This window comes from Otolemur garnettii, unplaced genomic scaffold (genome assembly GCF_000181295.1).
Source record: "Otolemur garnettii isolate 467f Iridium unplaced genomic scaffold, OtoGar3 scaffold00067, whole genome shotgun sequence".
In the NCBI taxonomy this organism is placed as follows: Eukaryota; Metazoa; Chordata; class Mammalia; order Primates; family Galagidae; genus Otolemur; species Otolemur garnettii.
In genome coordinates, this window is record NW_003852462.1 from 5,814,929 (window position 1) to 5,827,620 (window position 12,692).

Sequence of the window (12,692 nt, forward strand, 5' to 3'; positions counted from 1 at the left end):
AAAAAAAAAAAAAAATCATTCATATAAGCAATTGCTTTTATATCCTTTTAAAGGTGAAGTTTTGCCACTCACATAAAGACTGTTTTACCTTGTACACTGCTTACAATTGGGTCTCTTCCACTCAATGAGTTAAGGAAAATTTACTACTCTCTAAACAAGGGCTTCTCAACTGCAGTACAATTAACATTTGGGACCAGATAATTTTTTGTTGTGGGGCGCTGTTCTGCACATTATAGGATTAATTAGCAGCATTCCTGGCCTCTACCCATGCAAATTCTAACAGCACTACCCAATGTCCCAAAGAGAAATATAAAACGTATCTCCAAATATTGCCACATATGCCCTGGGGAGCAAATTTGCCCACAGTTGAGAACCACTGTTTTAAACAAGCCATCTGTTTATTGCGGAGATTTCAAAGGGTTAAGCATCTGTGTTGGTTCATTCAAAATTATGCTTGACTAATATGGAATCCATAAAACTAACACCATTACAAAAACTATAATGTGCCATGTTCTTTGTTCTCTGAAATAAACTAGACTACTTCAAAGCATTGCCTGAAACAGTAATTCCACAGATGTTTGAAGCTGAATTAGGAAAACAGAAGCAAATATCTTGAAAATCTCAGTGTTTACTGGTAACCCCAGAAGGCTGTCAGGAGCACCCTCTGGTCACAGGGCCAAGTGGAAGTTTCTCTTGCCACACAACTGAAGAGAAAACCTGGTGTCCACAAATGCCTAGGGCAGGAGAAACCAAATGCCTGTGAAACCAAATCCCTGATCTAAAAGGGGGGGAAATCCCTAAATTCATCTTCCCAAAGCATGGCTGTAAAGGTAAACCAAGAAAGGAAAGGATAAATGTAAAAAGGAGGCAGATGGATAAATAAAATGTGGTACATTCATATAATAGAATATCATTTAGCAATTCAAAAAAAATGAAGTACTGACATGTATTACAACATGGGGGAACCTTGAAAATATTATGCTAAATGAAAAGAGCCAGTCACAAAGAACTACATATTACACGGTTACATTTGTCTAGAAATGGCAGATCCAAAGGGAAGAAAAGCAGATTAGATCGGGGCTGTCTAGGGCTCAGGGAGAGATAAATGAGGAGGGAGTGCGTGGTTGGGGGCTTTCTGTGGGGGCTGATGAAAACGTCCTAAAACTGACTGTGGTAAAGTTTGCTACTATCTGTGAGTACACTAACAGCAATTAAAGTGTACACTTTAAGTAGGTAAATTATATGATACACAAATTATATCTCAATAAAGCTATTTAAAAAAAAAAAAAAACTACAGGCCAGGCACAGTGGCTCACACCTATAATCCTAGCCCTCTGGGAGGCCGAAGTGGGTGGATTCCTGAGCTCATGAGTTCAAGACCAGCCTGAGTCAGAGCAAGACCTTGCATCTAAAACTAGGTGGGCATTGTGGCGGGCACCCGCAGTCCCAGCTACTTGGGAGGCTGAGGCATGAGAATCACTTGAGCCCAGGAGTTTGAGGTTGCCGTGAGCTATGATGGATAGCACTCTACTAAGGGTGGCAAAGTGAGACTCTGTCTTTAAAAAAAAAAAAACCCACAAACATACAAACCCAGGCAGCAACATTACCAACTAACAAGAAAAGGCCCAGGCTTCATTCACTACAGCCAAATAAAAACACATCTGGCTATAAAATACACAAAAATGAGCTTTACCTCTGCAATTGAGAAATACCCTTTAAAGCTGTGAAAATGTACTTAATTAAATAAGTAGACAGAGTATTACTTTGTGTAATGCTGAGAATAAAAGAGGACTTTCTTTACACCACAGTAATCTTTAACATACAGGAATTCTTGGTCACACGCACTACTTCTATACGTAACATGTTCAAAAGCAGGTAAGTTGGACAGGGTTTCTTTCAGTTTGCAGAGCTCCAAGATTCAAAGCAATCTGCAACCACAGCACATAAGCGCTCAGCATGTTATGAAGGGAAATGACAGGGTGAATTTTATACTTAACTTAATACAATTACACTTCACACATATAGGAAAAATCAAAAGCATTCAAAATGCACTTCTAATCCATGGGTACAAATTATTTCAAGGGACAAATGGAACCATAACTCACCACAGCAATCCTTCTAAACACTTAGAATCTCTAAATTCTAGACTAAAAAAGCAAAACAGGTCCAACTAAAAGTCTTATCCAAAACTTGATTTGCTGTTTTCTATGTGTGACCACTTTAACTAGATGTGATTGATTCTCTCTAGGTTGACCAAATGTATTCACCCTGCTATCTCTGTCAAGTAATGTCATTCAAAGAGAAAAGCAGAGAGTCACTAAAACTAGTCAATCCTAGATGCCAGCAACTAGTGAATGACCAGTGAGGACAGAGGTGAGGAAAGTCCCAAAACCTGGACACAACACTTAAATATTGTAGTTATAACACTGATCACCAAATAAACATCCATCTCCAGAGCAGATTCTCTGTCAATTCCTTCCAGAGTTCATACTGTGTATTGAGCTATGACCAGAACACATGCAGCCTTTAGTACGTTGGGAAGGAGGCGCCAGACAGCAAACAAATACTACACACACAGTGCATCAGAAGGCAGTAAGCACTAAGAGAAAAGCACAGCTGGGTAAAGGGCATGGAGGGTCATTAATTTATTAAAGGTAATCACTGACCTAAAGGAAGCAAGGTACGAGTTATGTGGTCATATGGGGGAAAGCATTCTAAGCAAAGAGTAAAGCAACCACAAAGCTGCCTGAGGCAGAAGCGCACCAGGCATGTCTAAGCAGTAACAAAAAGTCCCATGACTGAAGCAGTCAGGGCCAAGAAGAAAAGTCAGGGGTAGACGGGTAATTGGGCAGCATTTATTCAAGTAAGAGAAAAGTCAGGGCAGAGTTTTGCACAGAGAAGGAATAGACTCTCTCTAGCTCCTATAGGTTTAAGAAACTATTAACTTGCCACTGTTGTAGAAGCAGTGAAGGTCAGACTCTTCACATTCTACAGAGAGCCAGCAGAATCTGCTGACAGACTGGATGTGGTAAGGAGACAAAGATGAAAGTCAAGGAAGACACCACGGTTTGAGCATGAGCAACTAAAAGAGCTGCCATTTACTGCTATGGGGAAGAAAGGGGAAAGTGGGGGTGTGTTTGAATGTATTCAGACCCTACCAGACATCCAAACTGCAATGCACGCATGGGCCCAGTGGTCAGAAAGCGCCAAGCTAGACAGGAATCTAGAAGGCCTCAGCACACAAGCAGTAGCAGTAACCACAGGGCTGGGTGGTATTAAAACCAACTACAGAGTTGCAATATTCGAGATGACAAAAGAATACTTTGAACCAAATAGGATATTATGGACAGGCCAAGTAAGTTTGTGATTGCTGGTGAAGCTACAGTGATAAGATGACGGAAAGACAGTAAGAGGAACGTGCTCTGAAAAACCTGAGCTGAAAACAATATACTGTTTTATTCACAGAGAAGCTCTCTACATATATAACAGTTGCCCGCGGACAAATTCCATATTGATGTTACCAAACGCTGTATTTAATAAAATCCAGGCTGCCGCAGTCCTTCCCAGCTGGTTTCCACTCCAGAAAGACACACAGGATGGGAACATCTCCCCCTACTGTCCCACAAGGAAATATCTCTGCTGTCTCACAGGGAAGTACGCGTCTCTGCTGTCGAAATAAAAACTGCCACAGGCCTTCCTGTGCTAATGAATTAAGAAGGGAAAATACTGAAAGAGTATAACCTTGCAAATTAATTAAAAGGTTATTGAATTTTTTAAAAAAGCATTCTTAAACTAACGTTTTTTGAGGGTCTAAATTAAAAATTTTAAGGTCTATATAAAAACAGAAGAACAAAACATGTAGGGACTAAGTATATGAATTGAAAATAAAAGTTCAACTCCAGAAATAATGAGACTGAATAGGTTCACTAGTGGTGTTTAGTTGGTGTCACAATTTGAATCTAAAAATAATTAAGCCAAATAAAGCAACATTTATATATGCTTTAGGAAAGCATATTGGTTTTTTTGTTTGTTTTGTTTTGCAGTTTTGGGCCAAGGCTGGGTTTGAACCCACCCCCTCTAGCATATGGGGCCAGCGCCCTGCTCCTTTGAGCCACAGGCACCGCCTGAAAGCATACTGTTTTTAAATACTCAATATAAAAAGGTTTAGGCTGGGCACAATGGCTCATGCCTGTAATCCTTGCACTCTGGGAGGCCAAGGTGGGTGAACTGCCTGAACTCAGGAGTTCAAGACCAGCCTGAGCAAGAGTGAAATCCCATCTCTACTAAAAATGGAAAGACTAGCCAGGTGTTGTGACAGGTGCTTGTCCCAGCTACTTGGGAGGCGTAGGCAAGAGGATTGCTTAAGCTTAGGAGTTTGAGGCTGCTGTGAGCTAGGTGGAGGCCATGTCTCTATAGCCCAAGTGACAAAACTTCTGAGGAAAAGGAAAGAGGGAAAAGAGGGGAAGGGAGGGAAAGAGGAAGCAAGCACAGACATAAAGAGCACAACCTAAAGTTCTCCTGAAGATATCATTAATAACCTCTCTGATTAGTCAGCCTCTGTCCTATTTGGCATCTGGCCCCAGTATGTTAACCCCACTATAACTTCAGGCTCCTTTCAACATAAAAATAATTTGCAAGAATATGCCAGCACCCTTGTACCAGGTGTTTACAACAAAAAAATTTTAATGCCAGTTGTTCAGAGTCAAATACTAATTCTATCTGCCAAAAAAAACTTTGAAATATATAATCAGCCATAATTAGACCTGGAGGGCAGAATGACCACAATCAAATAAATGGAGGAAAGAATGATTTTCATTTTTCTGATAAAGGGGAAACAGTCACACATTCAGGAATAAAATAGTCGTTATCTTAATAAAGGGATTGAATTTATTACAATAACCTTCAGAGGATGATACAATGTCCCACCTCACAGATAATCTACCCCGGTCCTGTTCAGCACGTACCATGTACAGTATTCTCTAATAAAAACTCCTTTACCCCCCCCAACCAGGCCCATCCGGGACTAAGAAAGAGAACATCAAGTCTGCCTCAGGGGTTTCCAACGTGAACATGACTCCTCTCTAAAGTAAGCATCTGTCAAGATCTTAGAAAGAAAGTCACTGTTGAGAAAACCATTAATTTGTGAAACAAACAATGGTATCCAAAAGTGCCAAATTAAGAAAAACCAAGTATCCTGTCTTTTTTAAGAATGGGGTAAGACAGTTTAATGCTATAAATATTTTTATATCAAAACACACCCTAATTAAATCTTTAGCAAATTTTAAATACAGGCTTTTATTAAATATGTACAAAATTGCAGCTTTTTCCATTGATCAATAGCCTATGAGAGGCCTCATCTTTACACTTATAAATTATTCACTAGACTGAAAGGGAATCTTTTACTTTATGGACCTGAACAACCTGAACATTAACTTTAGAAGGAAAGTAAGACAGACTTCTTTTTCGGGGTGTTTAAAAGAAGAGACACCTGTGTCTTCAGAGCTTTGCCAACTAAGTTTTTAAATATGAAAGCAATTGAAAAGGATCATACTTATGAACAGCAATCATAATAACACTGAGCAGGAACAAAGGAGGCAGAGACTGCAGTCCTCCCCAAGCAAGCCCATCTTCTAACCAGACTTGTACTGGTCATGTGTTGACAGGCTTAATCAATAGCATACAGCCGTTCTTTTCTAAGCCTTCATCTCATTGTGTAAGATAAAAAGTAAAGCAACTGCCAGATTAAATAAGGTCTATATTCCAATTGTTCAAAGTCAAGTTCCCTGGACAAATTTCCTCAATGGTTCTCCTTGGAAAAATTAAATCTACATGGAAAATATTCATTCCATACTCCAGAACCATAAAAATATCAAAACCTCAGGTTACCAACAAACGTAACCTAAAAAGCTGAAACGTGAATGAAGCACAGGGTTACAACAGCATTCCCCAAAGAAATCCTCTTCCTTACTTCAGCAAACACAGGAATCTCCTCTCAAAAGCTTTTAATAAAAAAACTGCCACTTCTGATTAAAGTTAATTTGATCCAATTCGTGGGACCTGGGGAAATGCACACAGATCCCTTTCTTTACTCTCCTCCCTACTTTACCTTTCAAATTCCAAACTGACTAACAATATAACTAACTACCTAGAGACTTGCGCCATTTTCAGCAGCTGGTAATTTACAATATTATTTTAATCAGTGGGATGTGTTACTTTTTCCCTAAGGTCTGTCACTTTTCATATCTTTTAAATAAACAAATGACATGATAGAGAACAGGAAGCACTTTTATAATATTACATAATTTTAGAATTGTGCAGAAAACGCTAATAGTAAATAGCAGCCCATCAAACCAATAAAAACCCCAGAGAAGTGCCCAGTAAAGATTTTTAGGCACCCTGTGCTCACTTCTGCACATATACTAAAATTGGAACAATACAGAGAAGATTAGCATGGCCCCTGCATATGCCATTCTTTGCATTGCAAGAATGACATGCAAACTCATGAAGCATTCCATAATTTTTTAAAGTATCCAATGCACTCAATACTAATATGAAACCAATATGTAAACAACTACAGGCACATGTGAAGAAAAACACAAGTATAGTCTAGCAAGGAGGATGGGAGAGGAGGGAGAAGAGGCACGGGATCAGAGAAGAGGGAGAGAAGGAAGAGGGGATCAGAAAAGAGGGAGAGGAGGAAGAGGAGGGAGGGAGGAGGGAGAAGAGAAAGGGAAGGGAGAAGAGGAAGAGGAGGATTAGGAGAAAGAGGAAGAGGGGAAGGAGGAAGGGGGGGAGAGAGGGTAACTGGTAGGATCTCCCTAATTGCACAATTAGAGAGAGTGTTCAGCACATCCCAGGGTGAAGGGCTCAACTAGAACTTGAACTTTACCCTAGAAATGAAAACAATGTAACCTAACCAACTGTACCCTCATATTAATCTAAAAAAATAAATTAAGTTTTAAAAGATGATTTTTAGAGAGCCTCCATTGCCAGATCCACACCTAAGCTAATCCTGGTTTCCACCCGGGTCAGAAACTGTATGTCAGGTGCATGTTTGTTCCTGACACTACTAACCTTTTCTAGAAGGGTTTTAAGCTTGGCAATCAACCAGTTAGGAATCAAAGACAGAAATGACAGTGATGTCAGGACTCTAGCTTCAGCAACAGGGGTAGGCAGGATAAAGAGTGATGCATGGTAACTGCATGAGAGAGAAGGGTATGCAGAAGTCTGGGAGGCTGACTGGTGAATTAAAAAGAGATTTAAATTTTGAAAAGTATTGGTGACTGGGCATGGTGGCTTATGCAGCACTCTGGAAGACTAAGGCAGAAGGACTGGATATTGGAATATTTGTATTATACTTACAGGTTGGACATTTCAAATCTGAAAATCAGAAATCCAAAATCTGAAACGCTCCTTCCAATAAGCATTTCCTTTAGGTATCATGTTGGCAATCAAAAAGTTTCAGATTTTTGGAGCATTTCAGATTTCTTGTTTTCAGATTTGGGATGTTCAACTTTTCCCCCTAAAGTTCACATCTTCTACTGTCATATAAGGGTTTAAGAAGTTGGTAGGGGCTCAGCGTCTGTGGCTCAAGCGGCTAAGACGCCAGCCACATACACCTAAGGTGGCGGGTTCGAATCCCCAGCCTGGGCCCACCAAACAACAATGATGGCTGCAACCAAAAAATGGCCGGGCGTTGTGGCGGGCACCTGTAGTCCCAGCTACTTGGGAGGCTGAGGCAGGAGACTTGCTTGAGCCCAGGAGTTGGAGGTTGCTGTGAGCTGTGATACCATGGCACACTACCCAGGGGGATAGCTTGAGGCTCCGTCTCAAAAAAAAAAAAAAAAAAAAAGTCGGTAGGACCCGTGTGTGCGCCTAAACTCAGCTGGTCTACCCGAGACCCCCTGAGCACCAACCCTAGTGCTCTACACAGCCCCCTTCATGCTCCAACATGATGAAAGAAACTATCATTAACCAAGAGAAACTTGGCAAACTGCAGGCACAAGTGCGCATTGGCAGGAAAGGAACTGCTGGCAGAAAGAAGAAGGTAGTTCACAGAATAGCTACAGCAGATGATAAAAAACTTCATTTCTCCTGAAAGCAGTTAGTGGTAAACAGTATCTCTGGTATTGAAGAGGTGACTATGTTTACAAACCAAGGAACAGTGACCCACTTTAACAATCCTGCAGTCTAGGCATCTCTGACAGCAAACACTTTCACCATTATAGGCCATGCTGAGACCAAGCAGCTGACAGAAATGCTACCCAGCATCTTAAACCAGCTCGGTGCAGACAGTCTGACTAGCTTGGGGAGGCAGACTGAAGCTCTGCCTGAACAATCTGTGGATGGAAAAGCACCACTTGCTACTGGAGAGGATGATGATGATGAAGTTCCAGATCCTGTGGAGAATTTTGATGAGGCTTCCAAGAATGAGGCAGATTGAATTCAGTCAACTTCTGAAGATGAAAACTTGAAGAAGTTACTGGGAGCTGCTATTTTATATTATGACTGCTTTTTAAAATTGTTTTTGTTTATGGATCTAATGAAATCTAGATCTCTAATATTTTTAAGCCCATGCCCCTTGGACATTGCAGCTCTTTTCAGTTTTTGCTTATACATAATTCATTCTTTGCAGCAAATTAAGCTGAAGAAGCCTGGGAATAAAGTTTGAAAGAAAGGTCAAAAAATTCTTCACCTAGTTAAAAAAAAGAAAAAAGTAGTCTGTAGGTAAGAAAACTGTTCCAGTTTGTTATCAACAAATTAAACACTCATAGCAGATTTCCCAGTGTTGTTCATCTCTACATTACAAAATTTATATAAACGATAAAGACCAACTCTCATTTCTTCCTATGAACAGAATGTAAGCCATGCACAAGAATAACCAATCTTACAATTTAACTGCACTTAACTAACCTTAGGAGTTCTTGGTGGGAATCTGATTCTCCCATACACCTGGCATATAAGCTTATGTCTTAACCATTGATTGGGTTTTAGAAAAGGAACGTAAAATATCCAGCTGGCCCTTTTTCCCATGTTAAAGACTCACCTCCTGCTGGACACAGTGGTCCTTGCTACTAAGGAGGCTGAAGCAAGCCAATCACCTGAGTCTAGTTCTGTGCTGCAGTGTGCTAAGCCCACCAGATGTCCACTCGCACTCTGGCGTCAATATGATGACCTCCCAGGAGCAGGGGGAGCAGGGGACACCACTAAGGAGGAGTGGGGTAAACTGGCCCAAGATAGAAATGGTGCAGCTCTGAGACTCACCTCCAATGAAGAACCATATATAAAAAGAATGATTCTCTTCACAAAACACTCTTAAATGTTTGTGAAGGATGCTGAAGGACTAAATAAACCAAGTCATGTATTTCTTACTTAAAAAAAATTTTTTTTGAGAATCTGTCAGTAACTCAAGTGAGGTATTAAATTAAAATGTAAATAAACTGAACTACCAAGAAAGGAAAACATTAACAAGAAAAATGAGACTGATCACCTAAAACCACTGAGGGTGCCAAGGCAACAGAAATACGCCTGGCCTCAGCACACTCTCACCACAACCCAGGCTCCACCCCAAGGACAAAGGGCAGATTTTGCCTATGGTCACCAGAGACTACCAACCAACCAATGGTAAAAGCACCACTTCAGGAGGACAAAACAGCAGGCAAGTGGTTATTACTACTGGTCACTGATTCAAGCCACATAAATTGGATGAAGACATTTGGGGCAGTTCTGTGGACTCTTCCTTCCGCATTTCCAGTGCCCTCTTCAGTTATAAACCTCAAATTCGTACTCTCTACAAACGGAAATGCCACTTACCTTTTGTCTCCATTTTTACTATTTTCACTGAAGACTGTCTGAAAAAAAATCATGTCAAGCCCAATTTCCTCCCTCAACGAAGTGTCCCTCCAGACCCCTCTATACAGCCCTGTTCCCCCCAACTCCCCAACACATGCCTCCTCGGCACACCCCTCCACTCCAGCTAGCCCCCCGCCCCGGCTCCCAACGTGTGGACTGCGAGCTCAGTAAGCATCCAGGAGTAACTGAACATCACTCACAGCCACTTCAAGCCCTACACTGTCTGAGAGGTAATTTCTGGTACTTCCAACCCACGCCATGCCACTCTTGCCCTTCTTTAATTCCTTCTGTGATAACAGCCTGTATTTGACAGGTTAGTATCCTCACATATATGACTAACACAAAATACCTTATTATTTACTAACTCGAATGTTTCATACATTGTCTCCCCTCATCCTTCTCTGTAAGGCTCAACTGACAGAATACGCCCTTGTCCTTGCTGGCTTTATAATCATGGGTTAGTCAATCTCTCCACCAAGATTTCAGAGTCTTCACTGGCAAAATAAAGATAATAATAATATAACATGCCTCACGGAGTTGTGAGGAGTAAGTAAAATAACCTCTGTAAAAGACAGATTCACACAGTGCCTAGCAACATACGCTGCTCCGTAAGTGTCAATCAACACTGCTGATAACACCGTCTCTACAAATAGAAAACTTAGCCAAGCACGGGGCGTGTGCCTGTAATCACAGCTCCTTGGGAGGCTGAGGCAGGAAGATCACTCGAGCCTAGGAATTTGAGGTTGCTCTGAGTTAGGAGGCCACCACGGCTTTCTAGCCCAGGAGATGGTGTGACCTGCGTACACACATACACACACACACTGCTGACAGAAACAAACCATGTGCTTCACATCTTTAGAACTGAATGCACAGAGCCATTCAATAAACCTTTTGCAGAAAATATATCTAAAACACATCTTGCTGGAAAGCTCTTTTAGTTTGTATTGTTTAATAGTAAGAGCTGTCGCTTCTCGAGAAGCCTGCTTTGACTCCTCAAAACCCTCCAAAGGGTTGCTCAAGCCTCTGGAAGCCAAACTCAGACTACAAGCATTGCCTCCTGGTTTCTGCTTAGAATCATGAGAATAACAGCTATGCCATGTTTACCTCTGAATACTGGATGAACTAATAAAATCAATTTATTAGACTTCATTTTTCATTATCCACTAACAAGGTTCCCTATGTTATTATCAAAGGGCACAGATTCTTATGTCAGAATGAAATGGTTCTTGTTAATGTTTTTCTTAAATACTTTAAAAAAGGGATACTTTGAGGGTTTCATTTTAAACATCAAATTACAATTCTTCATCTCACATGCTAATAGTGCCTTTACAGAAAAAAAATACATGTCCACAAAACCATAAAATACCTAAAAATGAAAAAATGCCTTCAGGTATTACTCATCTTACGGCTATGTGAACCACATAAGGGCTTTACTGTAGGGTTGTGCTGTCCCAGATGGGAGTCACCATCTACATGGCTATTTAAATTAAGTAAAATTAAAAATCCAGTTCCTTGGTCACACTGAATTTCAACTGCTTACCAGCCACTTGTGGCAAATAATTCCATAGTGGACAGTGCAGATACAGACACCATCAAAGAAGTTCTGCACGTCTTACACAGCACTGAGCTAGAGCTAAATGTTATGTAAGAAAAATACTAAGAATCTCATTTCATCAATAAGCTACTCTCTTTTAATTAATGCTTACAACTTCAAGTTCAAGAATACACATAAACATAAACCTAGCAAGCTTTGACTCTCATTAAGGCAACAGATTACAATTTTTCTTAGAAAAGGGTCCGTAGCAATCTATGGCTTCCTTTTTCCATTCTTTTAGCAATTTATACACTTTTTTTTAGACTAGTCAAGTGCAGTAATGAGAAGGGGGGAAAGAATAGAACAAGGAGTTCAATCTGTAACTGTGAACCATCAATCGAGACATAACTCATTACCTCTGGACCAGCCAATTTACATAACTTGATCTGAGGCAAAAAGAGTAAGAAAGCGTTTTTCTCCACTCTCCCTTTATCCAACATAGTCATCTGCCAGGTTTTAGAATCACAGCTTCCATTAGCTTACAACATTAGCACTCTTTCTTTGAAAATGCCCCTTTTCACACCACCTTCTCTGACTCACTCAACATTTGCCATCACTCTAAATTAGAACCTAGAGCAGTGGTTCTCAATCCTCCTAATGCCGTGAGCCTTTAATACAGTTCCTATAGGTCGCAACACACAGGTTGAGAACCGCTGACCTAGAGTCTCTGGCAGACAGCCCACATGTCATGACAGACCGGATAAAATTCTAAGTTTATCCACACTCAGAATTTTCCCAATCCTATGCAGTTGTGTGCATATGCAGGAAGCTGCATACTTTAGGAAGATTGAGAACCACTATTCTAGAAGCACAAGTTTTCAATCACTTATTTCTCAATACCACGTAAAATATCTCAAAGCACATCACTAATTTGATTTACCAGTACACTTACACTCACTACCACAGGTTGCTCATACTTGGGAAGAGAGGCAACAGGGAAGACTCATAACTTGGGGCAGAAATGCTTTATAAAACTTCTCTAAACTTTGAACTAAAAATGGTTTCCCATTATGTAACACAATGGAAATTCTTTTAAAATAATAATCAGGAGGCTTAGCACCCATAGCACAGTGGTGAGGGCGCCAGCTCATACACTGAGGGTGATGGGTTCAAACCCTAACTGGGCCAGCTAAACAACAATGGCAACTGCAATAAAAAATAGCCAGGGCTCAGCGCCTATGGCTCAAGCGGCTGGGGTGCCAGCCACATACACCTAGGGTGGCGGGTTCGAATCCAGCCCAGACCC

General features: G+C 40.8%; 1 protein-coding gene, 1 non-coding gene and 1 pseudogene across 3 annotated transcripts in view; 2 read left to right on the top strand and 1 right to left on the bottom strand.

Moving 5' to 3' along the window:
- RERE (arginine-glutamic acid dipeptide repeats) overlaps positions 1 to 12,692 on the bottom strand; it is a 433,205-nt gene that overhangs the window by 272,342 nt on the left and 148,171 nt on the right. The window lies entirely within an intron of this gene.
- LOC111726484 lies at positions 6,399 to 6,503 on the top strand. Its single transcript, XR_002774249.1, has one exon. It is a non-coding gene; the product is annotated as a U6 spliceosomal RNA (small nuclear RNA).
- On the top strand, positions 7,955 to 8,497 carry LOC100951154 (annotated as a pseudogene).